This window comes from Eumetopias jubatus, unplaced genomic scaffold, assembly GCF_037043125.1.
Source record: "Eumetopias jubatus isolate StellerSeaLion01/CBP00866 unplaced genomic scaffold, mEumJub1_p1.0 scaffold_7, whole genome shotgun sequence".
Classification (NCBI taxonomy): domain Eukaryota; kingdom Metazoa; phylum Chordata; class Mammalia; order Carnivora; family Otariidae; genus Eumetopias; species Eumetopias jubatus.
In genome coordinates this window covers 72212408-72237189 of record NW_028274813.1, presented here as the reverse complement: position 1 = coordinate 72237189, position 24782 = coordinate 72212408, and the positions used below count along the sequence as shown (strand labels likewise).

At 40.4% G+C, this 24782-nt stretch overlaps 1 pseudogene; it reads right to left on the bottom strand.

Moving 5' to 3' along the window:
- Nucleotides 1-453: 453 nt before the first annotated feature.
- Nucleotides 454-1101, bottom strand: LOC114217971 (zinc finger CCHC-type and RNA-binding motif-containing protein 1 pseudogene; annotated as a pseudogene).
- Nucleotides 1102-24782: the final 23681 nt, after the last annotated feature.

Sequence of the window (24782 nt, the reverse complement as noted above, 5' to 3'; positions counted from 1 at the left end):
TCCCCATCCAATAGAGGAGAGTAAACGTTGAAAAAAAAAAAAGGCTTGAGGAGGCTAGCTGTTGTTAGGAAAAGGTCATTTATTATTGTCTAATAAAACCTTAGTCATGAGAGACCTTTCAGATGTATGTCAGTGGGCCATATGCTTGGAGGATAATTGCTAACATATCTTGGGAGGTAGAAATAAAGGAAGTTTCTAAAGGAATTTCTATATGTTTATTATTTATTTATTTTACTAGCAAATCTTGATTTTTATTTCTCTGTTAAGGCAAGATAGAAACATGATACTTTAAAATTATTTTCAATTTCCTATGAACCTATTTTATAGTAAAAAATTATTTGGTACTAAGTGTTCTTTATGCTCAAATTCTAAAAGTAATCTTTAATCCCAACTGAACTTGGTACCCCAAGATTTAAAAAAATTTTTGATGATATTTACATAATAAATATAATTTTAATCACTCAGTTCTTCCTCATCACTGAAATACGTGCTTTTCTTTATCCTTGGGCATCTTGAATCATCTGATGTTGAGGGACCCCCTGAACTGGGTTTCCATTTTTTCTGTTCTTCAATTTTGGCTTGCTGGAAAGCTATGGCCTAAGACTGTCAAGAGCAGGATCTTCCCCTTCATCTTCACTTTCTTCCACTTCTTCAATTTCTTCTTCTGGTTCAGAAATTTTCTTTTTTTTTCTTTTTCTCTTTCTTCTTTGGAGGTTCCCGTTCTCCAAGCATATTTTTAGGACAGGCATAACTTAAGTGTCCACTTTCCCCACATTCATAACACTTAGATTTATCAAAGTAGTTTCGTCTTCAGATGAACTCAGCTGCTCTTCCATTTTCGATAGCAATGCTTGCTTTTATCACTCTACCAAATAACTGTTTGTTGTTTATTGCCCTGGTACAGTTTTGTGCAGAGTCTTTATCCAAAAATAAAATAAATGCAACCCCTTTACTCTTCCTGGTATCTTTATCTTTCATTATAGTAACCTTTACAACTTTGCCATACTTGGAAAACATCCGGTATAAGTCATTGTTGGTCAGGGAAAAGGGCAAGTTGGATACATACACTGTGCTTTTACTTTGGGCCAATCTACCACTCATCTCTCTAGGTGGGGCGGACCTGGGAGACTAGAGCACGAGCCCTCGAGCCCTCGACTCAGCTGGGGCTTGACCTGACTCTTCCTCGTCCCCCGCTGGGGCCTTGGCTTCACGGGTCCTGGGAGGGGTCAGGTGCCGGAGACTAGAAGGCAGCGACCAGGAATTTCTATATGTTTAAAGTAGACTCACAAGAAGGGCGCCTGGGTGGCTCAGTCAGTTAAGCGTCCAACTCTTGGTTTCAGCTCAAGTCATGATCTCAGGGTCGTTAGGTGGAGCCCCACATCAGGCTCCATGCAGAGTCTGATTGAGACTCTCTTTCTCCCTCTCCTTCTCCCTCCCCGTACCCCTCCCTGCCCTACTCTCTCACACTCTCTCTCCAATAAATAAATAAAATCTTTAAAAATAAAATAAAAGGAACAGGGCGCCTGGGTGGCTCAGTTGATTAAGCGACTACCTTCAGCTCAGGTCATGATCCTGGAGTCCTGGGATTGAGCCTTGTATCGGGCTCCCCGCTCAGTGGGAAGCCTGCTTCTCCCTCTGACCCTCCCCCCCCTCATGCTCTCTCTGTCTCATTCTTTCTCTCTCAAGTAAATAAATAAAATCTTTAAAAATAATAAGAATAAATAAATAAATAAATAAATAAATAAATAAAAATAAAATAAAAGGAACAAAGGGAAGACTACCCATGTGGTTTAGACAATGGACTGAAAGAGCCAGCTGTGTTCTGCCAGTGTAGCAGAGGTGCCATCCTCGCTGCCCCAGCTGCCAGTGCTCCAGCTCCTCAGCAAAACCTCAAAGCCCAAGCACAGGCATGGTTTCCCCCACTCCACCAAGGTTCTAGCAGTGCTCTTTATCCTACAAAAATCAAAGGGTGTTCTCATAGAGTGCATTTGAGACAGGGATGGGTGTTCCTCCAGCTCAGGGTGCCTGGACAGGTGGCTCTAGGGCTCTGTCCTCAGGTGATGCCATGTTCCCACTCAGGCCAGGCTCCAAGGATCAGATGATGAAGTCTCTGGTCCAGTCCAGCCATGGGGTCCTGAAATCATGAAATTCACAGAAGGACTGTTCTTGATGGGCTTATCTCAGCATCTCCAGGATGGGAAAAATCGCCATCAGAGACCAGGATCAGACCCCAAGTTGTCAGTCCTACTGATTGCCAATCCTGGGAGCAAGTTGCAGTGGGAAATGGAGTTCTACCCTGTTCTCTGCCAAAGTAAAAAAAATAAAATTAAAAAAAAATCTTTCAAATGATTTGTGATGCAAAGAAAAAACAGAGAGAATAAATTTAAATTTTCACATAAAAGTGGTTTAAGAATTCATATCCTGCTACCCAAGTAGTCTTTGATATACTCTGCTGCTCATACACACACACACACACACACACACACACACACACACATTATCTGTCCCAAATATTTTCACTTAAACTCACACATTCATCTTCAAAAATAAGAGCAGTTAAATAATGCTTGCTATTTGCAAGGTATTGCTCTGAACACTTTACATAAATTAACAATATTGGGAGTGAAGTATAGTATTATCCCCATTTTACATATGAGAAAACTGAGCCTCAGAACAATTTAACTTGTCTCAATTTACTTAGTGAGTGACAAGGTAGAGTTTAAACCAGATAATGTGGTTCCAAACACCAGGTTCTGCCCCACTGGTCCACTCTTCAATTCCCAGCCTTCCTCTCAACTCTGTGCCCACAACCAATAACCACCCAACATCTCCCAAGAGCAGACAGGTGAAGGAAGCTCTTTGCCAGGTGCAACCTCACTTGTTCTCAAAGAGAAGACTTAGGGGGTCAAGGCTAGGAGGACCTTAGAGCTCATTTAGCCCATTGGTTTTGAACTTTTTCTGGTTTTCTCCCATGAAATGTGATGAACATTTGACTCTTTCCCTAGGAAAATGCTTTACAAGTTCACAGACACCTGGAAGCTTATTCATAGTCCCAGCTGAAGGCCCTTGATCTATTCCAGTCCCTTCATTTTACAGTGTCTGGTTCAATAGTAAACATTCAATACATTGTTATGGTTGTAGTTGTTGGGGGGAAAAACAAAAAACAGAAGGAAGCCTGAGACTTTAAAAATTTGAAATGGTGGGCCCAGGGCCATACAGATCATGAATGACTGAGTTGGAAATAACCCAAGATTCTCAGGCCAGTGCTCTTTCTAACCCAATACCTTGAAACACAGTCTTTTAGAATTTCATTTCAGCCTTTTTAAAGTTTTACCTTCATCCCATAAAGACCAAAGTAGTGCCTGCCAGTTGGGCAGAGAGATGTAAACCAAGGGGTCGGTCAGATAGTTGGGAATCTCCCATGTTCCAGCTCTCTCCAGGCCCTTCCTTTTCCTCTACTCCCTGCCTTTCAACAGGCTCCCCCTCCTACCCACCTACCTTCTCACTCACACACCTTTTGCATTCCCCAGAAATAACTAAAAACACAAAAGGAAAGTAGCTACTGATAAAAAGATCCAGATGACACTGATAGCATGAAAGGGGCCTCACCAAGCCCACATCAAGATATACTATGATTCTCTTACCTACACACAGTCACACGACCCATTCTCTTCTCCCCCTGCCTTTGAAGCGATTGTCATACTGGGGAAGTATTGGAGTAAAAAACAGTGCAGGGATCTTTTCTTTGAGACTTCCAAGAAATCTAATATACCTTACCCCGTTGTCTCACTCACAAAATGTATTTCCCTCTATCATCTGAACACTCCGAGCTCACTGAGAGTCCCTTCCCTCTGGTTCTCAGACTCGGGCCATCGGCTTTTCCAAGATCAGAGGTCCTCCCAGCCCTTTCTCCTCCTGTCTAAATAATTCAATATTCAGGATCTTGGATTCCTAGATTCTCTTGCCTAATTCTTTGATCATTTTTATGACCTATCTATGGACTATTTCAAAGGTCCTGTTTTAGTTACGTAGCCTCAAACTGAACCCAACGCATGAAGAAAGCTCTGACCAGAGCTAAGTAAACAGAATTAATAACGACCAGTCCCATCTACTAGTGGAATCCATGATCATGTAGGAGTTTTTCACAATATAGTATAGGTGACCTGACACCTATTTTATCTGGGGGAGGAAATATGGCCCTCTAGTGATTGCATCCCTGGGAGAGAAGAAACTGAAAGTGCGTGAGATTGACAAGCTGTCCTGGGAGTGTTCAGGCTCTCCCATCCACCGGCATCATCCGTAGCCTACTTCAGCCTTGGTTGCTATTTTTATAAACAAAAATAATGTCTATTTCAACATCTAAAAGTGGTGCACACAAAAATTAGGATACCCTATCTTGTAGAAGTTCAGAGAAATACATGCTCTCCAATAACTAATATGATTCCTTTGGAGCATAGTCTGGGAATGTGAGGAAAAAAGCCTTAAAATATGCAGCACTACTGATCCAGTAATTCTACTTCTAGGCAGTTATCCTAAGAATGTAATGGAAGGTATGTGCACAGACCTAACTACAAAGACATTCATCTCAACCTTGTTTATAAAAGTAAAAAAACTAGAGTCAACTAAATGCTAGCAATAAATGATTGGTTAAATAATTTTTGGCATAAAATAGGCAGACAACGGGATATTATGCGGCCATTAATACTCATGCATGGAAGAACATTTAATGACATGAAAATATGTTTACAATGCCCTAGGTAAAAAAGCAAGCTAAAATATACAGTATGCTCCCATTTTTTTATTGAGAAATAAAAAAATATGTATAGAAAACTCTGAGAGGCTAGTATAAAGATGTTAACAATGATGGCCTTAAGAGTGATTTTTATTCTTTTCCTTTGTGTATATATATGTTCTAATTTTCCATAATAAACACATTGCTTTTCTAAATAAATAAACGTATTTTTATTATTCATAGTATATACTTTTCTCACAGGGTTGCCGTGAGGATAAAACAGGATAATGCACCTGAAAAATGCTTTTAGTGTAGTCAAGCACCATGTAAATATTATGATCTCCTCTACCTAAGCCCGGAGTGTCCTTCCCCATCATTCACGCATAGCACTGCGTAGAGCATAGCAGACTCTGCACTGAGTGTGGAGCCTGATGCGGGGCTCCATCTCATGACCCTGAGATCGCGACCTGAGTGGACATCAAGAGTCGGTCACTTAATGGGCTGGGCCACCCAGGCACCCCAACCTCCTTCTTTAAAAAATGCTGATATAGTCAGCAAACCATGGTGCCTATCTTTTCCATACATAATAGACTATTAAAGACCCAACGATATTACTCCACTGAAGGGCCGTGTTTCCACTCATCCCTCTCAGTCATTACTTGGTTTAGTCATTCTTCATAACTTCTGTCCCTCTCCACTATGATCATCACCCCATCGCATTTATACATCTGCCTAAGCCTGTAACCAACCCTTTTCTTTCATTCATTCCTTCATCTATTCATCAAAAAACAACAGTGATTGATTGATATGCAACAGTCGCTGACAGGTTGCTGGGACACAAAGATGAATAAAATACAAAAGAGGTGGGAAGGCGACTAACATAACAAAAATTTTTTTAAAAAGAGGTGGGAGGGAAGACAAGTAAGGTGACTGACAAGAGGAAACAGGTAAGTAAAGGCTCAGAGATGAAAATGAACATAGCATTGCAGAAGACCTGGTTTCATTAGAGAGCAAACATCGAGTGGGAGCACTGCTCCCAAGCAGTCAGGGACCTGCTGGAAGCTACTGCTCACGCAGACCCCCACGGCCATGGCAAAGGCTCACATCCAGGAAGCTCACACAGCCACTTGCCTGCACTGCCAGAAGAGACAGGGGAACAATGCCTTCTGCTTCTCTTCTGCTTTCCAAAACTAGCCAATGTCCCTCATTAGCAGAAGAGAAATGACAGCAAGAACCGGGAAAAACCAGGACGCCCGGGTGGTTCAGTGGGTTAAACGTCTGCCTTCGGCTCAGGTCTGATCCTGGAATCCTGGGATCTAGTCCTCCCCTTGCTCCACAGGGAGTCTGCTTCTCCCTCTGCCTGCCGCTCCCCCTGCTTGTGCTCTCTCTCTCCCTCTCTCTCTGACAAATAAATAAATAAAATCTTAAAAAAAAAAAAAGAACCTTGAAAAGCCAAGAAGTCTGAGAAATACCATTCCCAGGTTTCTAGGCTCTGGGATACAAAGGAGGGCACCCAGTGGGTGGGAAATGATGGTGATTGCCCAGAACACCGTTTTCCCTGGTCTTTATTACAGTTTTGGGTCTTTCCTTCAGCATACTATGGGATGCCGGATTTTGCATGTATTTCATTCAACCTTGTTATGACGGTGGCTTTGTCTCTCTGACCGGGTTGTAAGTTCTCTGAGACAAAATTCCACTTGTTTTGTTCCTTTCTTAGAATCCTCTCAATGCCCAGTGGACATATTGCTCTACACTGAGAAGGTACCCAATAGATATTTCCAAATAAATGCAGTGTTGAGACCAGAATTCCAGCCTTCTGACTCACATTTCAGAGCTCCACCCATCATCGCTCAGACTTTCTTCATTAACAGGAGGATTTTTTTTAGTGAGGGTTAAGTATGAGTTTGAAACTGCTCCATTCGGTTTTGCTTGGCAGGGGCACCCCATTGCAGTAAAAAGAACTGAAGAGACCACACTGAATGAGAAGTTCTCAGCAGACACTGGGTCAGAGGAGTGGAACCCTGGTATCTATGAAGAGCTGTTTCAATTCCCGGTGAAGTAATGGTGAAAACATCACTGGGACAGAAGAGAGCCCCAGCTGGACCCAACCAGCTATTTTTCCAGAATGGACCAGCTCAGCCTCACCTATTTCAAACTAACAGAGATGCGAAAGAAGGTGCTCCCTATACATTTTTATTAGTAAATAATAATCGATTCATGATGTCTATAAGAAAACCAAGACAAGAAGGCCGATTAGATTTGTTATGGAATTTTTTTTTTTACTAAGGATGAATCTGAAGTTTAACATGATACTAACAACCACAACTACAAACTGATATCTATTGGATGTCTCTCTTGTGCCAAGGACCACTCTAAATGTTGTACGTAACCCCATACGGTAATTGTACAGATGAGGGAACTGAAGCACGGACAAGGTAACTAGCATGCTGAAGACACGAATCCAGTAAGGAGTGTCATCAGGATACAAACCTAGGCAGTCTGAGACGATCCTCCCTCTCAGCCACGGGGCAATCATTACCCATGGTTAGAAATTCAAACAAGTATGCCTTACAGACTGTCAGTAATGACTATATCAAACAAACCATTGCACTTAACGTTACTGTAATTCATGAACTTACTAATTGCCATTACCTTTTTAATACATACAAACCAAAGTGTCATATATATAAATGGCTTCATAACATTAGGTAAATATCACGTAATTTTCTAAGTTTGATCCCAAACCATCAAACTCATTCTTTCTAGTTTTTTAGGCAAAAGGTAGAGGACAGAAGGTTGGTCTGTCAAGGAGTTCTAGAAGTTTATTAGCAAATGAACAGGGCAATGAAAGTGGTTAGTTGAGATTAGAGCTGATGAAGGATGACACCATGTTCCTTAGCCCTCTGGAGCCCATTTTGTCTGGGGTCAGGGACCTGGTTAGTTTGAAGCTGCCTGAGAGGGGTAGTCTAACCCACAGGGCACCTGGGAAGGCCAAGTTGATTCAAAAACCATTCTAAGATATGCATTCCACTCCAGGATGAAACTTCCATCCATACTCCTACCCAAGGCTTTCTATGGCAAGCTCACGCTCTGGGGCAGGAGCACCTAATGGGAATCATTCTCGCTATAAAACAGACTGAAGTTGAGCTCTGCTATGCCCAAATGGAGGGTGATTATTTATCCTTCCCCACATTTTCTTCCCTTTCTGTTCCTGTTGCTTCTCCCTTCCCCATTCTCATTAAACAATGCTAATCCTGCAAATATTAGTCATTTTAAGTATGAAATAACATGGCACACTAGGATTTCTTGAGGGGCCTAAATTCCTGAAGAGTGTTAGATTCTCACAAAGGAACCAGATGAATAAAACACTGGCCTTAGAGTCAAGATATCAGGATGGCTCCTCTCCTTCCCTCTTCCCTGCCCTTCTTTGCCCAACCTTCGAAGGTGGCAGTATGGCCACCAAAGAGGCAACCACAGGGAGGCAGCAAACGAAGGGCAATGCTGGCCAAGGATACATGGCATCAGGCCTGGATGGAGATATTGACAGGACCAAGAAGCCCAGCCAAGGAGGCAGTTTCTGCAGTTAGGAAATTGGTTACCTACAGGAAGACTGAAAAGTAGGTAATTATATTGAGGCTGAGAGCCAAGTTCATCAGGGCCTGAGGAGCGATTTACACATACGGAATGGGAGAAGCCTAGAAAAAAACCTGAATATTAGATTGGAATTGGAGATATTGATGTGAGCTCATACTTCCACGTAGAGGAAGATAGATAGATGATAGATATCAAAGAATGCATGGTTACAATAAGCATACTAAGCACCCAGCCTTCTAAATACCATCCTCCACTAAAAGGAATGAGGACTCCTTAGAGAAATGACTGAATCCAGGACTGAGGCATAAGATGAGCTTGGAACATCCCATTGTAGCAGAAAATAAGGAAGGGTTCAGAGTGGTGGGAATATGTCCAGAGAACATGGGACTCAGCTTGAGAGGGTTCTTACTAGCTAATCCTGGGACAATCTGATCATCATAATGATGAGAGTAACAGATCCTAATCTATCGACTAACATAGGAATCCATAAGTCCACTGATAAAATAAGTGAATGATATGAACAAAGGAAAAGCTCTTCCTTACAGCAGAATGTCATCTAATAATGTAAAAGGAATGATAGACTTTTAAAATCACCATGTGGCAACCATCATATTGAGGGCTGATTCAGGCAGGAGTCATCAATGGAGTTAAGATTGTTAAGTACAGTTTGATGAGGAACAGAATATTGGAATAGTCTTGGACCAAACACATTACAAATGTAAAAATAATGACTTCACAATGGAGAAACTTGGCAGATATCAACTTAGCCAAATGATCATGGTTAATGTCAAACAACAGTGGGACTGGTTGATGTCAGATGTCTCCTGATGCAATGCATTGAGAAGAGCACATCATCCTTTGGGGGCTACACCTGCCAAGAATGCATGGCCTAAGTCTGACCACCAGGGAGCATCAGACAAACCCCAATTGAGAATATTTCCAGAATTAAAAGTGTATACTCTTTAACACTGTCAAGGTCATGAAAGAGGGGGAACTAGTCTAGATTGCAGAAGACTGAAGAGACGTGACAACTCAGTACAACATGGTAGTGGATTGGATTCTAGGCCAGAAGAAGGAGAGAGAGAATGGAACAGTAGGCAAAATTTTAACAGGACCTGTGAACTGAATAATAAACAGTGTGGTATGAATGTTGATTTTCTGATTTGGGATGGTTAAATTATGATTATATAGGAAAGTGCTCTTGTTTGGGGGAAAATACACTGTAGTATTTAAGGAATGGGTCATCATGTTTGCAATTTGTTCTCCAACTTGTTCTGAGAAGAAGAATCATCATGGGGTACCTGCATGGCACAGTTGGTTAAGCCTCCAACTCTTGGTTTCTGCTCAGGTCGTGATCCCAGGGTCGTGAGATCAAGCCCCGTGTTAGGCTCTGTGCTCATTGCAGTCTTCTTGGGATGGTCTGTCCCTCAAATAAATAAGTAAATCTTTTTTTAAAAAAAAGAATCATCCAATACATTAGAGGAAGAGAGAAATATGGTAAAATGTTAACAAATAGGGAACCTAGGTAAGGAGAATATGCAAGTTTTGTGTACTGTTCTTACAACTTTTCTCTAAGTTTGAAATTAGTTCAAAATAAGATTTTTTAAAGGTATTTTAAAAATGAGATGCTAGAATGACTCAAATTAAAAAGACTAATAATGCCTAGTGTTGTCAAAGATATGGAATAGCATAAACTCTCATACATTATTGGTGGAGGTATAAACTGATACAACTACTTTGGAAAACCATAAGGAAGTATCTATTAAGCTGACATAAATATACCGTATGACCCAGTAATTCTGCTTCTAGATATGTACTCCGAAAGAAATGCCCACATAGGTGCCCTACACATATAAGAAAATTTGGGCAGGACTATTTGTACCAGTCAAACACTAGGGGGAAAAATCTGTATTAGTTATCAATTACTGCAAAAAAAATTACCCCCAAAGTTAGCAGCTGATAACACAAACACTTATATCTCACAGATTCTGTAAGTCAGGAATCCAGTGTGGCTTAGCTTCATGACTCCTGCTCAAGGTCTGTCATGATGTTGCAGTCAACTGTTGGCCAAAGCTCAGTCATCTCAAGGTTTGACTAGGGCTGGAGAATCTGCTTCCAAGCTCACTCTTGTTTGTTAGAAGACCTCTGTCTCTCACCACGTGGACCTCTCCAGAGGACTGTCTCATGATATGGAACTGATTTTCTTCAGGTAAGCAATGGAAGAGAAAGTATCCATGACTGAGGCCACAGGCTTTTTGTAACCTTACCTCAGAAGTGAAATTCCATCACTTTTGCCATATTCTATTCATTAGAAGCTAGTCACTAGGTCTAGCTCACACTCAAGAAGAGCAGATGACACAAGGTCATGAATTACAAAAAGCAAGGATTATTGGGGGCCATCTTAGGGACTGCCTACCTCACAACCTAAACGTCCAACAGTGGTAGAATGGGTAAATAAATTATGGTCTATTTAAATACACTGCAATATTAAAGAACAAGAAAACAAATTACCTACATTTACTTAGAACAACAAGAAATGACTCTCACAAACATAATATTGGAAAAAAATACACACACAAAAAAAGAATCGTATGGTATGATTCTATTTATGTAACGTTCAAAAACAGACAAAACTAAACTGTGATAGAAGAAGTTAGATAAACGTTACCTTTGTGGAGAAAGGATGGAGTAATGACTGGGAAAGACACTTCCAGAATACTTGTAATGTGTTAGATCCTGACCTACATCACAATTACGTTAGGGGTTCATTTCATAAAAATGTATCAAGCTTTACACTTTTGGTGTGTGCACTCTTCTGTATGCATTCTACACTTCAATAAAAGATTTTAAATTTAAAATTCACCCTGGAAAATTCAGGATTGGATTTATTTGGTAACTTTTTATTTTCTTGTAATTTCAAATTTATAGCAAATTTGCAAGAATCATACAAAGCACCCCTGTATACTCTTGTCCCAGATTCACCAAGGGCTGACATTTGCCCTACTTGTCTTATCATTCTCTCTGTATATGTATCTGTACATGTTTTATCTGGACTGTTTGAAATTAAGTTGCAAATATCATACCTATTTGCCCCTAAATACATCATGTGCATTCCCTATGAACAAGGACATTCTTTTAGATAATCACAGTACAGTTATCAAAATCCGGAAATTTAACATCAAAATACCATTGTCTCAGCTACCGTCCATGGTACAATTTCATCAATTGTTCCAACAATGCCCTTTCCTTTTGTGGGGGGTGGGGTGGGTTGCAGCAAAGCAATAGCAAAGTGATAATACAAAGCTCCCGAGGAGTGAGGGGACCGGAGAGGGTTGCCCCCCTTTTTTTAAGTATAGTCTCCAATTCTAAAATTACATGTTACATTTAGTCATCATGTCTTTTTAGGCTCCTTTAATCTGGAGCAGTTCATCAGTTTCTCATGACCTTGACTGTTTTGAAGACCACAGACCAGTTGTTTATAACGATCCTTCAGTTTGTCTGATATCTCCTCGTGATAAGATTGAGCTTGACACAGTTTTGGCAGGAACACCGCAAAAATGATGTTATGTCCTTGTCAATGCATCACATCCGAGGTACCTGATTCTACTTGGTCCCATTGTTGGTAATAATAACTTTGATTATTTGCTTAAGGCAGCGACTACCAGATTGTACCACTATAAATTTAACTATTTTTCCTGTTATAGTCACTAGCTAACCTTAGGGGAGATAATTTGAGACTATGTAAGTATCATGTTCCTCAGCCAACTTCCCCCACTAATTTTAGCTTCCATTGATGATTCTTGCCTGAAGCAGTTATTAATATGGTCATTGCCAAATGGTGATTTTCTAATTCCACCATTCCTTGTGTATCATGTTTATTAGTTGGCATTCTGCTGGAAAGAGATTTTCCCTTCTCTACCTTTTACATATTTATTCGTTCATCTGTGTACATCAGTATGGATTCGCAGATTCTTATTTCAGTTCCTATCACTATTAATTTTGAGGCTCCAATTGTCCTGGATTTGACTAGTAGGAGATCTAAGATGAAATCTTGCCCTGACTTACTTATTACTAGCCAAGTGATTTCATACTCTGAAATCCCCTTATACTAAAGTAAAAATAGACTGTGCATTTGAACCACACAATGTACCCGAGTACAACAAATGTGTAGGGAAAAGGCAGTACAACCTATGAGGAGAAAGAAGAAAATACAGAGAGTCTATGAACCTTATGTAGAGCAATCTCCTTAGTTTGTATCTTTAGGTTTCAGCTATAAATGGTTAAGTCAGAGTAAATGACAGCAACAGGGATGAGTTTTAAGGCTCTACTAAAATCTGCTGTGTTTGCAATCAGGAATAAATAAGAGTTCAAGTTCACAGAGAAATAACTTCAGGCTTCTTTTTTTCTTTGCCAGGGAGGCTTCTTTTTCCATCAATTCATAACGCTCAGTTCTCTTTCCATTTGGCCTAAGGCTCTATGATAAGTATCAACTAACAGCAATAGCAAGTAGAAGCTCACCTTATAACTTAGCACAATACAAAAAGAAATGGTTTGTGAGATCAGGTTATTTTCTGTTGTTGTTGTTATTCTTATCCAGTCTCAGTACGAGGATGTTTTTCAAGCACGCCCTTCTTATTTATGGAGAGACAATTCTTCTCGCACAGCAATGAACTCTGTCTTCTGCATCTTAAATAACAAACATAAAAGAAGCATTCTGCTTTTCAAAATCTAGATAATGTTAAATAACTCCTACCTTTAACAAGAGAGAAACGCCTGTCAAAGCAGGGCTCTTTTCTTCTATAGAGCACTGTGAATTACACTTGGGGTTGACAGTAAACACCTGCAGAACTCTAAAAATTTGACAAATAAAATCAGCACGTACCATTAGGAAATAAGAAGTAAAAGTCAGAATTGAGAGCTTGACCACAGCCTAAACAGTGGAATTAATATATCCAAGAGATTAGAAACCGAAAGGTTGAAGCTTAGAGAAATAAAGAGAATTGTAAAGGCCAGATCAGCCAGAGTTTAGCTGGCTAGCTAGCACTGTGCAGGGAAGAGACTATCGAGAGTTAGTCTTTTATACAATTTCTTACTTTAACCAGCCCCGGACACAATCAAACATCCAGACCCTCCAAGCTAAGGAAGCTTTTAACATCATTGGACAACATCCTACAAAGCCTGCCTGAGCAGCAATCAGCTTTTGGTGACCCCCACTATTTCTTCATGCCCTCTTCAAGCTGCAATAGATAATGTTAGAAATTAAGCTCAGTATATTTAGTCATCCAAACTGTTGTGAAAAGCTTAGAGCAAAAAGATGAGAAGAAAATCATACGTTGTACCGTGAAAGCCAAGAAAGTTTTAGAAAGTAGGGTAATCAACGGTGTCAAATACCATAGAGAAGTCTAAGAGAATGCAGGCAGAGAAGAATCCACTGTGCCTGATGATGAGGAAGACAGAATTGCCTTTCAGTGGAATGACAGGGACAGGGGCTGCAGAAACAACAGGAGTCAAGAAGGCAGAACTAAGAGTGACTGAGCATTGGAAAAATGGAGGTCTGTCCTTGACCATTCAACAATAGAAGGATAAGGAAAATAGGCTAAGAGTTGCATCAAGGTCAAGTGAAGGTTTGGGGGGTTGGGGTGTTATTTTTTTGGTTTTGTTTTTGTTTTCTCAGCACAGGGAAGAAAGATTATGTCTGCAGGCAGAGGAGAGAAAAAGGAAATTAAAAGTGCTTTTAAGCTAGACAAAATGGAGATCATTAAGGGAGAAAATCTTTGATTCTAGATGTTATAGCCCCCACAAGGGAGAAAGGTGGAAAACAGAGAATTGAGAGCCAAGGATAGTTTAAACCGAAGTTTAGTTCATCTGAGATAAGGAGAGACAAAGAAACAGATACAGGGTTATTTTGGAATGGATTAAAAGGCTCATCTCACATGGTCTTTTCTTCATTTTGTCAGGAAAGTAGGAGGTAAGAGCGCCTTTCAAAGGAGAAGAAGGTACAGGTACTAAGGGACACCCAGAGGGGACGAAGGAGAAAAAAGTCTTGGAACAACTGTGGACCCTAAACTAACACAGAACGGACACCTGATACAAAGTAGGCACTCACTGGATGTTTGAATAAATTGATAAGACATGAAAAAAGTAATTGTCAAGTCACAGGAAAAGCCACAGTTCATTAGAATAATAAAAATTTCACAAAAAATTTTTTAAAGATTTTATTTATTTTGTCAGAGAGAAAACAGGCAAGGGGAACGGCAGGCAGAGGGAGAAGCAGGCTCTCTGCTGAGTAAGGAGTCCCGATGCGGGACTCGATCCCAGAATCCTGGGATCCTGACCCGAGCCAAAGGCAGATGCTTAACCAACTGAGCCACCCAGACATCCTAATTTCACATAATGTTTGTAACCTTTTGTAGAACCAAAAGGCAAAAGGAAGGATAAGTCACTACCTTCAGTGTGACCTCAAGGCTTTCCCCAATGGTCCTGTAGGAAAAGTAAGAAGAGTTCCAGGGTACCAAGCCTTGTATTTCTAAGTATAGCCCCAGTATTGGGATAGACTTGGAAACACAGGCTGGGCAAGAAGTAAACAGTACCCTCCCCCCCCCAAAAAATATCTTGGTATGAGCTTCACTTGTTAATGCTTTAGGATTAAATCATCATTGTATCTCCAAGTTCGTGATTTTTTTAAAATTGTGTTGCTTTTTCTTTGTGAGTATACATGAGACCACTGTTAACCGTCTGCTGCTGGCTCCCCAACACCGCTCACCCAGAGAACTCAAGAGGTCTGACAGTTTCCGCCCTCACCTCGGTGCTGACAATGACAAAACATTTGCAGCTCCGATCTCTCCTACAAACTCCAGTGCCACATTTCCATCTGAGTACAAGATACCTCCACTTGGCAGCCGTCCCCCTTCCCTGTCCTGCGAATTCCATATATCCGAAACCAAACCTGACACCTTTCCAAAACTCCAGCTCCACTTCTGGAGTCAGGATCCCGTCAAGAGCCAGAAACCACAGCAGTTATTTGGAGTGGACTAGAAGGAAGTGTTAAGTCTAACGTTGTAAACTTGTAGCCCAAAGGGTAAAAAGAGAACTCTAAGGTATCCCAGAAGCAGCACCTGCACAAGCAGCAGCCACTCCACACTGAGGGAACAAAGGGAAGAAGGTGGGGTTACTAGAAGCTGGAAGCTTAGAGAAGTCCCCCTCAGAACTGAAATTCAGATATCTGAGGAGGGAGCATCCGACAACTGGTGCCCGTGTCTTGGCAGGGGGAGAAGACTGGTTCTGCAGGTGTTGGGAAAATGGAAAGCTGGATTCCACATCCTGCCAGAAGGACTGCTGGGATGAAGAAGCCCTGCTGGGACGCTGTTCCCAGGAAATGCAATTAGAGAGGAAGCCCATGTGGCTCAAACTAGAAGGAGCCAGTCGTTTCCCCCTCCTCCAGCCTTCCAGTCTCCACCTAGTGCCCTTTGTTGGCAGAGTTGAACAGGGAGTCAGCTGGTGAAGCAGAAACGCAGTTTGGTAGGTTGCCCGCCCCAGCCTAGCAAAGCAGTCGGGTATGGAGCGAAGAGACAATTACTTGAGAAGTGACACAGCTTCTGAGCTATACTAGCTAGGGTCCAGCCAGGAAACAGAAACCACTGGAAGTACGTCAGAGGAATTGTACCACAAGGAATTGGTTGGCACATGGGCAGTAAAAGGGCTATGAAGTCAAACGGGGCCAACAGCCAAGCAATCCAGAAACTGACAACAGGCAGCTGCTATCCTGCCCTAGGCTGGAGGGACAATGAGAGCTGGGGGCGGTATAGAGCCCAGAATCGAAGGGCATCCCAAGGGCACTAGAGTCACAGCAAGGTCTGCACGGAGGGAGCCAGCATTATGGAGAGAAAGGCTGTCTGGCCAAGGAGATACAGTTGCTAGAAATAATTCAGGAAGCAGAGAAAGGAGGAGGAAATGCACTAGATTCTCTGTCCTTTCTACATTCCTTTTCAGCCAATGACTTCCATTGCAGACCTATCCAGAAGCCAGAGGGCAAAGAAACACAGTGCCATGTGATACAAGACAAAGAGGTTAAGAACAGAGAAGGATCAGGGCATCTGGGTGGCTCAGTCGTTAAGCGTCTGCCCTTGGCTCAGGTCATGATCCCAGGGTCCTGGGATGGAGCCCCGCATCGGGCTCCCTGCTCAGCGGGGAGCCTTCTTCTCCCTCTCCCTCTGCTCCTCCCCACCCCTCCTCCCCACCCCCACCCCCAGTCATGCTTGCTCGCGCTCTATCTCTCAAATAAATAAATAAAAACTTAAAAAAAAAAAAAAAAAAGAACAGAGAAGGATCTGAAAGCAACCAGGCAAATGACCAGCACACTAATATAACCAATTATATCAGTGGCACCACCGTTTTCCTGACTTCTCTGTTCAGTGTCCCCAGTGTTCAAGTCCCACATCCAGTGTTTGACCCAACCTGATCTAAGGTGTTTTTCCCTTGAAATGTCTCTAACACCTGTTTCTTTCCATCACATTGGCCTAGCTTAATTCAGGCCTTCCTCACTGCAGATATGATTACTGCAATAATCTCCTTCTAATTGGTCTTGAACCTCCAGTTTCTTTCCAGTACTGTCTATGTCTATTCCAGGGGTCAGCAAACGTTGGCCAATGGGCCATATCTATTTTTGTACATAAAGTTTTACTGGATCAAAAACTAATGATGTGGGCGCCTGGGTGGCTCAGTTGGTTAAGCGACTGCCTTCGGCTCAGGTCATGATCCTGGAGTCCCGGGATCGAGTCCCACATCAGGCTCCCTGCTCGGCGGGGAGTCTGCTTCTCCCTCTGACCCTCTGCCCTCTTGTGCTCTCTATCTCTCTCATTCTCTCTCTCTCAAATAAATAAATAAATAAATCTTTTAAAAAAAAAACAACTAATGATGTAATGTATGGTGATTAACATAATAAAAAATTATTTAAAAAATAAAATAAAATAAATAAAGTGGGTTTCTTGTAAAAAAAAAGTTTTACTGGAACATTGCCATGCTCATTTGTTTACTGCTTTCACACAGCAATGACAAAGCTCAGTTCTTGTGAAGGAGATCATATGGCCCACAAAGACTAAAAAATATTTACTCTCCAGCACTTTATACATTAAGTTTGCTGACCCTTGGAATGGAATAGCCTGCTCCATTCTGTTACTAATCTTCCTAAACTACTCTTCCTTGTGTCGTTTTCCCACCTTCAAACTATTCTTCATGTCTATACAATAAAACCCAAAGCCCACAGCCTACCAAGATTCAACAAGTTCCCAAAATTGGTGCCATATCAAATTAATGTTTAAATCAATGATTTAGTGAGATAGTGAATATAATGTAGCATAACACCCAGCACATAAAAATTAAGTATCATTGTGTTTATTTAATCTACTTTTCCAGTTATCTACCACATCCTCTCTACTCATATTCACCCCATTTTTTTTTCTAAAGTTTATTTATTTATTTTAGTAATCTCTACACCCAACATGGGGCTCAAACACAACCCTGAGATCAAGAGTTGCATGTTCTTCCAACTGAGCCAGCCAGGCATCCCCCATTTTTTGTTTCTGAGCTCACCAATAATATAGTAGTTATTTTTTAAATAATGCTGTAAGCTGAATTGTGTCCCCCCAAAACTTGTATGTTGAAATTCTAACCCCCCACCCAGGACCTCAGACTGTAACTACATTTGAAGATAAGGTCTTTAAAGAGGTGATTCAGTTAAAATAAGGTATTTTAGGTGGGCCCTAATTTAATATGATCAGTGCCCTAACAAGAATTACAGGGTTGGGGGTGCCTGGGTGGCTCAATCTGTTGAGTGTCCAACTCTTGGTTTCAGCTCAGGTCATGATCTTATGGGTCATGGGATGGAGCTCCATGTCCCATGGCTCTGTGCTCAGCCAGGAGTCAGCTTGAAGAGTCTCTCCCTCTGCCCCTCCCCCCACTCAACGTGTGCAAGCTCTCCATCTCTCTCTTTCTCTCCCTAAAATAAATAAATCTGGGGCACCTGGGTGGCTCAGTGGGTTAAGTATCTGCCTTCGCCTCAGGTCAGAGCAGGGAGCCTGCTTCTCCCTCTCCCTCTGCCACTCCCCCAGTTTGTGCTCTCTCTCTGTCAAATAAATAAGTAAAATCTTTTAAAATAAAATAAAAGAAATCTTTTAAAAAGGAAAAAAAAAGGGCGCCTGGGTGGCTCAGTTGGTTAAGCGACTGCCTTCGGCTCAGGTCATGGTCCTGGAGTCCCGGGATCGAGTCCCACATCGGGCTCCCTGCTCGGCAGGGAGTCTGCTTCTCCCTCTGACCCTCTTCCCTCTCGTGCTCTCTATCTCTCATTCTCTCTCTCTCAAATAAATAAATAAAATCTTAAAAAAAAAAAAAAAAAAAGAATGACAGGGTTAAACTCAATTGCAGACCAGTGTTCATGGTGTCCTCCACACACCGGACTCATTGCCTTGTCTGTGCTGTAGGCTTGCTCCACCTCCCTCGAAGCACCAACCGAAATCTCATCCACTCCCCTCTTTCTTGAATTTCCCCTGACTGTTGTGGCCTTGTTAATTTTGCCCTCACAGTTAGTCTGTATTTTGTTACCAAAAACTTCACTGTAAACTCATTTTTAAAGTACTTTAATCATGTCATGCATCTGTATTTTCTCCATATCTAGACTGTGAATTTCTCTGAGGTGTTTTCTGTATCCTAGAGTGTTTAGTGCTGAAAAATGAACAAAGAAAAATTATGGAAGACCAATATTTATGTATAAATATGTATCTTTTTTAAAGGAAGACTAGGGCGCCTGGGCGGCTCAGTCGTTAAGCGGCTGCCTTCGGCTCGGGTCATGGTCCCAGGGTCCTGGGATCCAGCCCCGCATCGGGCTCCCTGCTCCGCGGGAAGCCTGCTTCTCCCTCTCCCTCTCCCCCTGCCTGTGTTCCCTCTCTCGCTGTGTCTCTCTCTGTCAAATAAATAAATAAAATCTTTAAAAAAAATAAATTAGAAAAAAAAGGAAGACTAAATAGGACTACTGATATCATACTCTACCTAAAGTGGTTTTTCATTCATTACAGAGTGGTTTTATTGCCTAGAACAGTGCCAGGTATATAACAGGCACTAGACACCTTTGAATGAACGAATGGTCTTTTACATGGTAAATTGCTATAATGGCAGGAATTATTTAGTTATAGCTAGTGCCAATTTTTAAGTTAATGAATTCCTAGAGATGACTCTTTTAAAAGATTTCCTGACTAAGAATAAGCAGCATTCTGCATAGGGAAAGATCATCCATGTATAATTAAAAGTGACAGAAAATTACATATAGGTGTTTGATATAGAGACATGGTATAATAAACAGTGAAGTGCAGACTTGAAGTCTCCCCAAACAGTGTATTTTTGCAAAAGACAATATTGCTTTGCTTTATTGTCCATTCTGCCTGAAATGCCATATCATTATCTTTATTTTCCTTTCTCTGTTTCTATTAACTAAGGCCAAGATTAAAAATGGTTTCCTCCAGGAAGCCATCCCTGGTGTTCTCTTACTTAGAAATAATATCGCTCTCTCCTCAGAACTGCCAAAGCACTTTATGTGTATCTCTCAAAGATACCAAGTATCTCAAAGACCCAAAGAATTAATATCCATTCTGGGTGAAAAAGTAAGATAATTATCCAGAGAATTATTTTTTTTTTAATTTTTTACATGAGATTTATGGATAAATGAGGCAAATACACTATTTTGACAGAGCAATGACTTCTATAAACATTTTTCACTTATAAATCAAATGTATTGATGTATAACACAAAAAATGCACCCATTTAAGTGAATCATTTGCTGAGTTTCTCATAAATGTTATTCATCTATATAACCGCCAACACAATTGAGATGTACAATATTTCTATCATCACAAAATGTTCCCTCTGGCCTCTCTGCTGTCAGTTCTACCCTCACCCTTACACCCACAGCTCCAGGCAATCACTGATCTGCTTTCTGTCACATTAGATTCATTTACAGTTCTAGAACTTCAGATAATGAAATTGAATTATGGATTCTCTTGTGTCTGGCTTCTTTTGGTCAGCGTAATGTTTCTGAGATTCACCCATGTTGTTGTGGGTATCAGTAATCCATTCCTATTTATTGCTGAGTAGCCTTCCATTGTATTAATATACTGGAATTTATCTAGTCACACACATGAATATTTGTTTCCAGTTTGGTATTGTTACGAATAAAACTGCTGTGACTACTCCTGTACAAGTCTTTTTGTGAACATATATTTTCATTTCTCTTGAAAAAATAGCTAGAAGTGGTATTGCTTGGTCATTTAGTAAGTATACATTTAATTTTATAGGAATCTGCCAAGTGATTATACCATTTTGCATTCCTACCAGCAATTTATGAAAGTTTTAGTTGGTTCACATACCCAACACAATACCTGGTATTGTATTAATTTCAGCAATTCTAGTAGGTATGTAGTAGTATATCATAACATTGTGGTTTTATTTTGTATTTCCTTGATGACTAATGATTTTGAGTGTCTCTTCATGTGATTTTGGCTATCTTTTTTTTTTTTTTTTTTATTAAGTAGACTCCATGCCCAGCGTGGAACCCAACTCAGGGCTTGAACTCACAACCCTGAGATCAAGACCTGAACTGAGATCAAGAGTTGGACACTCACCCGACTGAGCCACCTAGACGCCCTGATTTTTGGCTATTCTTTCTAGTATCTCCTTTTGTGAAATGTCTGTTCAAAACATTTGCCCATTTTCATTAGGTTGCTTTGTTTTTAATCAGTAAGTTATAAAAAGAGTCGCTCACATATCCTAGATACAAATCTTTTGTTGGATATATATAGTGATTATTTTTCCAGTCTATGCTTGCCTTTTAATTTTTCTAATAATGCCTTTCAAAGGCAAGCATTTTAAATTTTGATGAAGTCCTATTTATCAAATTTTTCTTTTATGACTAATGTTTTTGTGTCCTGTCTAGGAAATCTCTGCCTACTCTAAGATATTCTTTTGTGCTTTCTTCTAGAAAAATTATAGTTTTAACTTTTAAGCCTAGGACTATGAGCCATTTTAAGTTAATTTTTATATATAGTACAAGCTAAGAGTTGATCAAATTTTTTCTATAGGGATATCTAGTTATTCCAACACCATTTGTTGAAAAGAATTTCCTTTTCCCTTTGAATTGCCTTGGCAGTTTTATTTTTCTTATTTTTATTTTTTTAAGATTTTATTTATTTATTTGACAGAGAGAGACACAGCGAGAGAGGGAACACAAGCAGGGGGAGTGGGAGAGGGAGAAGCAGACTTCCCGCCGAGCAGGGAGCCTGATCCCAGGACCCCGGGATCATGACCTTAAGGCAGACCCATAATGACTGAGCCACCCAGGTGCCCCTGCCTTGGCAATTTTATTGAAATATGTTGATCATGTATGTTAGGATTTTTTTCTGGACACTATTCTGTTCCTTTGGTCTAAATATCTATTTTTATGCCAGTACCACAGTCTTGATTATTGTTGTTTTGTTATTTTTTTATTGTTGTTTTATAGTAAGTCCTGAAATCTGGTACTATAAGTCATCCAACTTTGTTCTATTTTGAAAAGTGTTTTGTCTATTCTAGGTCTTTTATATATTTCATATAAATATTTCATATAAATTATTTGTCAATTTCTACAAAAATGCTAGGATTTTTATTGAGATTGCTGTAAATCACTTTGAGAAGAATCAACCTCTAAACAATATTGAGCTTAAAATCCACCAACATGGTATATCTCTCCATTTGATTAGACCTTTTTAAAGTTTCTCTCAGTAATGTTTTGTAGCTGTCACTATACAAGTCACACACATATTTTGGATTTGTTTGTTTACACTCATATTTTGTTAAATGTACTTATGTTTCTTGGTTTTGATGTTCTTATAAATGGCATTTTTTATTTTCCAGCTGTTCATTGTTAGTGTATAGAAATGCAATTGATTTTTGCATATGACCTTGTATCCAGCAACCTTGCCTAATTTACAAGTTAGTTCTGGTAGAATTTATTTTTAAGATTTTATTTATTTATTTGAGAGAGAGTGTGTGTGCCTGGGCAAGCTGGGGGAGGGGCAGAAAAGGAGGGAGAGGAAGAGAATCTCAGTCAGACTCTGAGCTGAGCCCAGAGCATGACTCCGGGGCTTGATCTCATGACCCTGAGATGATGACCTGAGCTGAAACCAAGAATTGGACGCTTAACTGACTGAGCCACCCTAACACCCCTAGAATTTTTTTATATATTCCTCAAAATCTTCTTTTTCCAGCTTTATTGAGATATAACTGACATACAATATTGCATAAGTGTACAATGTAATAATTTAATATACATATATATTGCAAAACAATCATCACAGTAAGGTTAGTTAGCAGTCATCACCTTGCGTAGTTACAATTTGTGTGTGTTGAGAACTTTTTTTCCAGCTTTACTGAGGTATAATTGACATACAGCACTGTATAAGTTTAAGGTGCACAGCATAATGACTTGACTTACATATATTACAAAATAATTACAATAGATTTAGTTAACATCCATCATGTCATGTACAGAAAAAGAGAGAAAATGGTTTTTATCTTGTGATGAGAACTCCTAAGATTTACTCTTTTAACAACTTCCAAATATACCATACCAAATGTGCATATTAGCGATAGTCATCATGTTGTGCATTACATCCCCAGGACTCATTTATACCTGGAAGTTTGTACCTTTGGACCACCTTCATCCTATTCTGCACCTCCCCACCCCACTGCCTCTGGTAACCACAAACCTGATCTCCTTTTCTATGAGTTTTTTTTAATTCCACATAAAAGTGAGATCATACAGTATGTCTTTCTCTGTGTGACTTATTTCACTGAGCATAATGCTTTCAAGGTCCATCCATGTTGTCACAAATGGCAGGATTTCCCTCTTTTTTGCAACTGAATAAGTTTCCATTGTCTATTTATACCACACTTTCTTTATCCATTCATCCTTCCACAGATACTTGGATTGTTTCCATGTCTTGGCTATTATACATAATGCTACCGTGAACATGAAGGTACAGATATCTCTTTGATGTATTGTCTTTGTTTCCTTCAGATATATTCCCAGACATGGGATTTCTGGATCATATGGTAGTTCTATTTTTAATTTTTTGAGGAACTTCCATACTGTTTTCCATAGTGGCTATACAAGGCTCTACAACGATGGTTCATTTGGGGCCACCAAAGTAACGGTTTGATTTTTTTCTCCCAAGTGTCCTGTAGTTGTATATTTGTCATCACCTCTAACTGGGTTAATTTTTTAAAGTAAACTTTAAAATCTTATTTACAGGGGCGCCTGGGTGGGTCAGTCTTTAAGCGTCTGCCTTCGGCTCAGGTCATAATCCCGGGGTCCTGGGATCGAGCCCCGCATTGGGCTCCCTGCTCTGCGGGAAGCCTGCTTCTCCCTCTCCCACTCCCCCTGCTTGTGTTCCCTCTCTCACTGTGTCTCTCTCTGTCAAATAAATAAAATCTTTAAAAAAATAAAAAAATAAAATAAAATAAAATCTTATTTACAATAATATCCAACATATGTGATTGATAGGTGATAACCCCTATTATTACTAAATCTGGATTATATTTTTTGCCTATCTTTACCATGTCTGTCAGGTACACTAGATGTAGGAAAGATGTTAGGATTCAAAGCTGACAGCTAAGAAAAAATTCTTGAGCTGTCTTTGGTGTAAAAAGGTGGTTTTATTAAAGAACAGGGATAGGGCCCTGTGGGCAGAAAGAGCAGCGCTGGGGTCATGAGAAGCGGCCCATTATACACTTTCAAGTTGGGAGGGGGTTAGGGATACCGTATGTCTCTAAGGAATTTTGGAAGCAAGGTTTCCAGGACCTTGAGGGGGGGCTAGCTGTTGTTGGGAAAAGGTCATTTATTACTGTCTAATAAAACCTTAGTCATGAGATCCTTCAGATGTAAATCGGTGGGTCATACGCTTGGGGGATGACTGGCAACGTATATTTTCAGGGTAGAGATAAAAAGAAGTTTCCAAAGGAATTTTTATGTTAAAGTAGAGCTACAGGATCCTGGGGGGGTTGAGATAATGTTAAGCTAAGATTGCCTTTTGCCCTTAGCAAAGTATTAACATTGAGGCTGAGCTCCTAGAGGAAGGTCACTCTGCCGGTTTCAAGGACTTGTCAGTGGGCTGTAAGTCATAAGGAAATTCAGTTTTTCTGCTGCCTTTACCTCCCATATCACATTCATTATCATCCCCAAAGAGCAGGGACTGAAATAATTTCAGGCTATTGTATCTTTCCAAAAATAGATTATTCAAAAAGCACTCTGGGGGCGGGGGGTGGGGGGAGCACTCTAATTTGAGAGACTTTGTAGGAGTTCAAATATAACCAATTCCCACCTTTCGGAACAGAAATCTTTTTTTCTTTAGGAGAGAATTTCACCTCATATATCCTT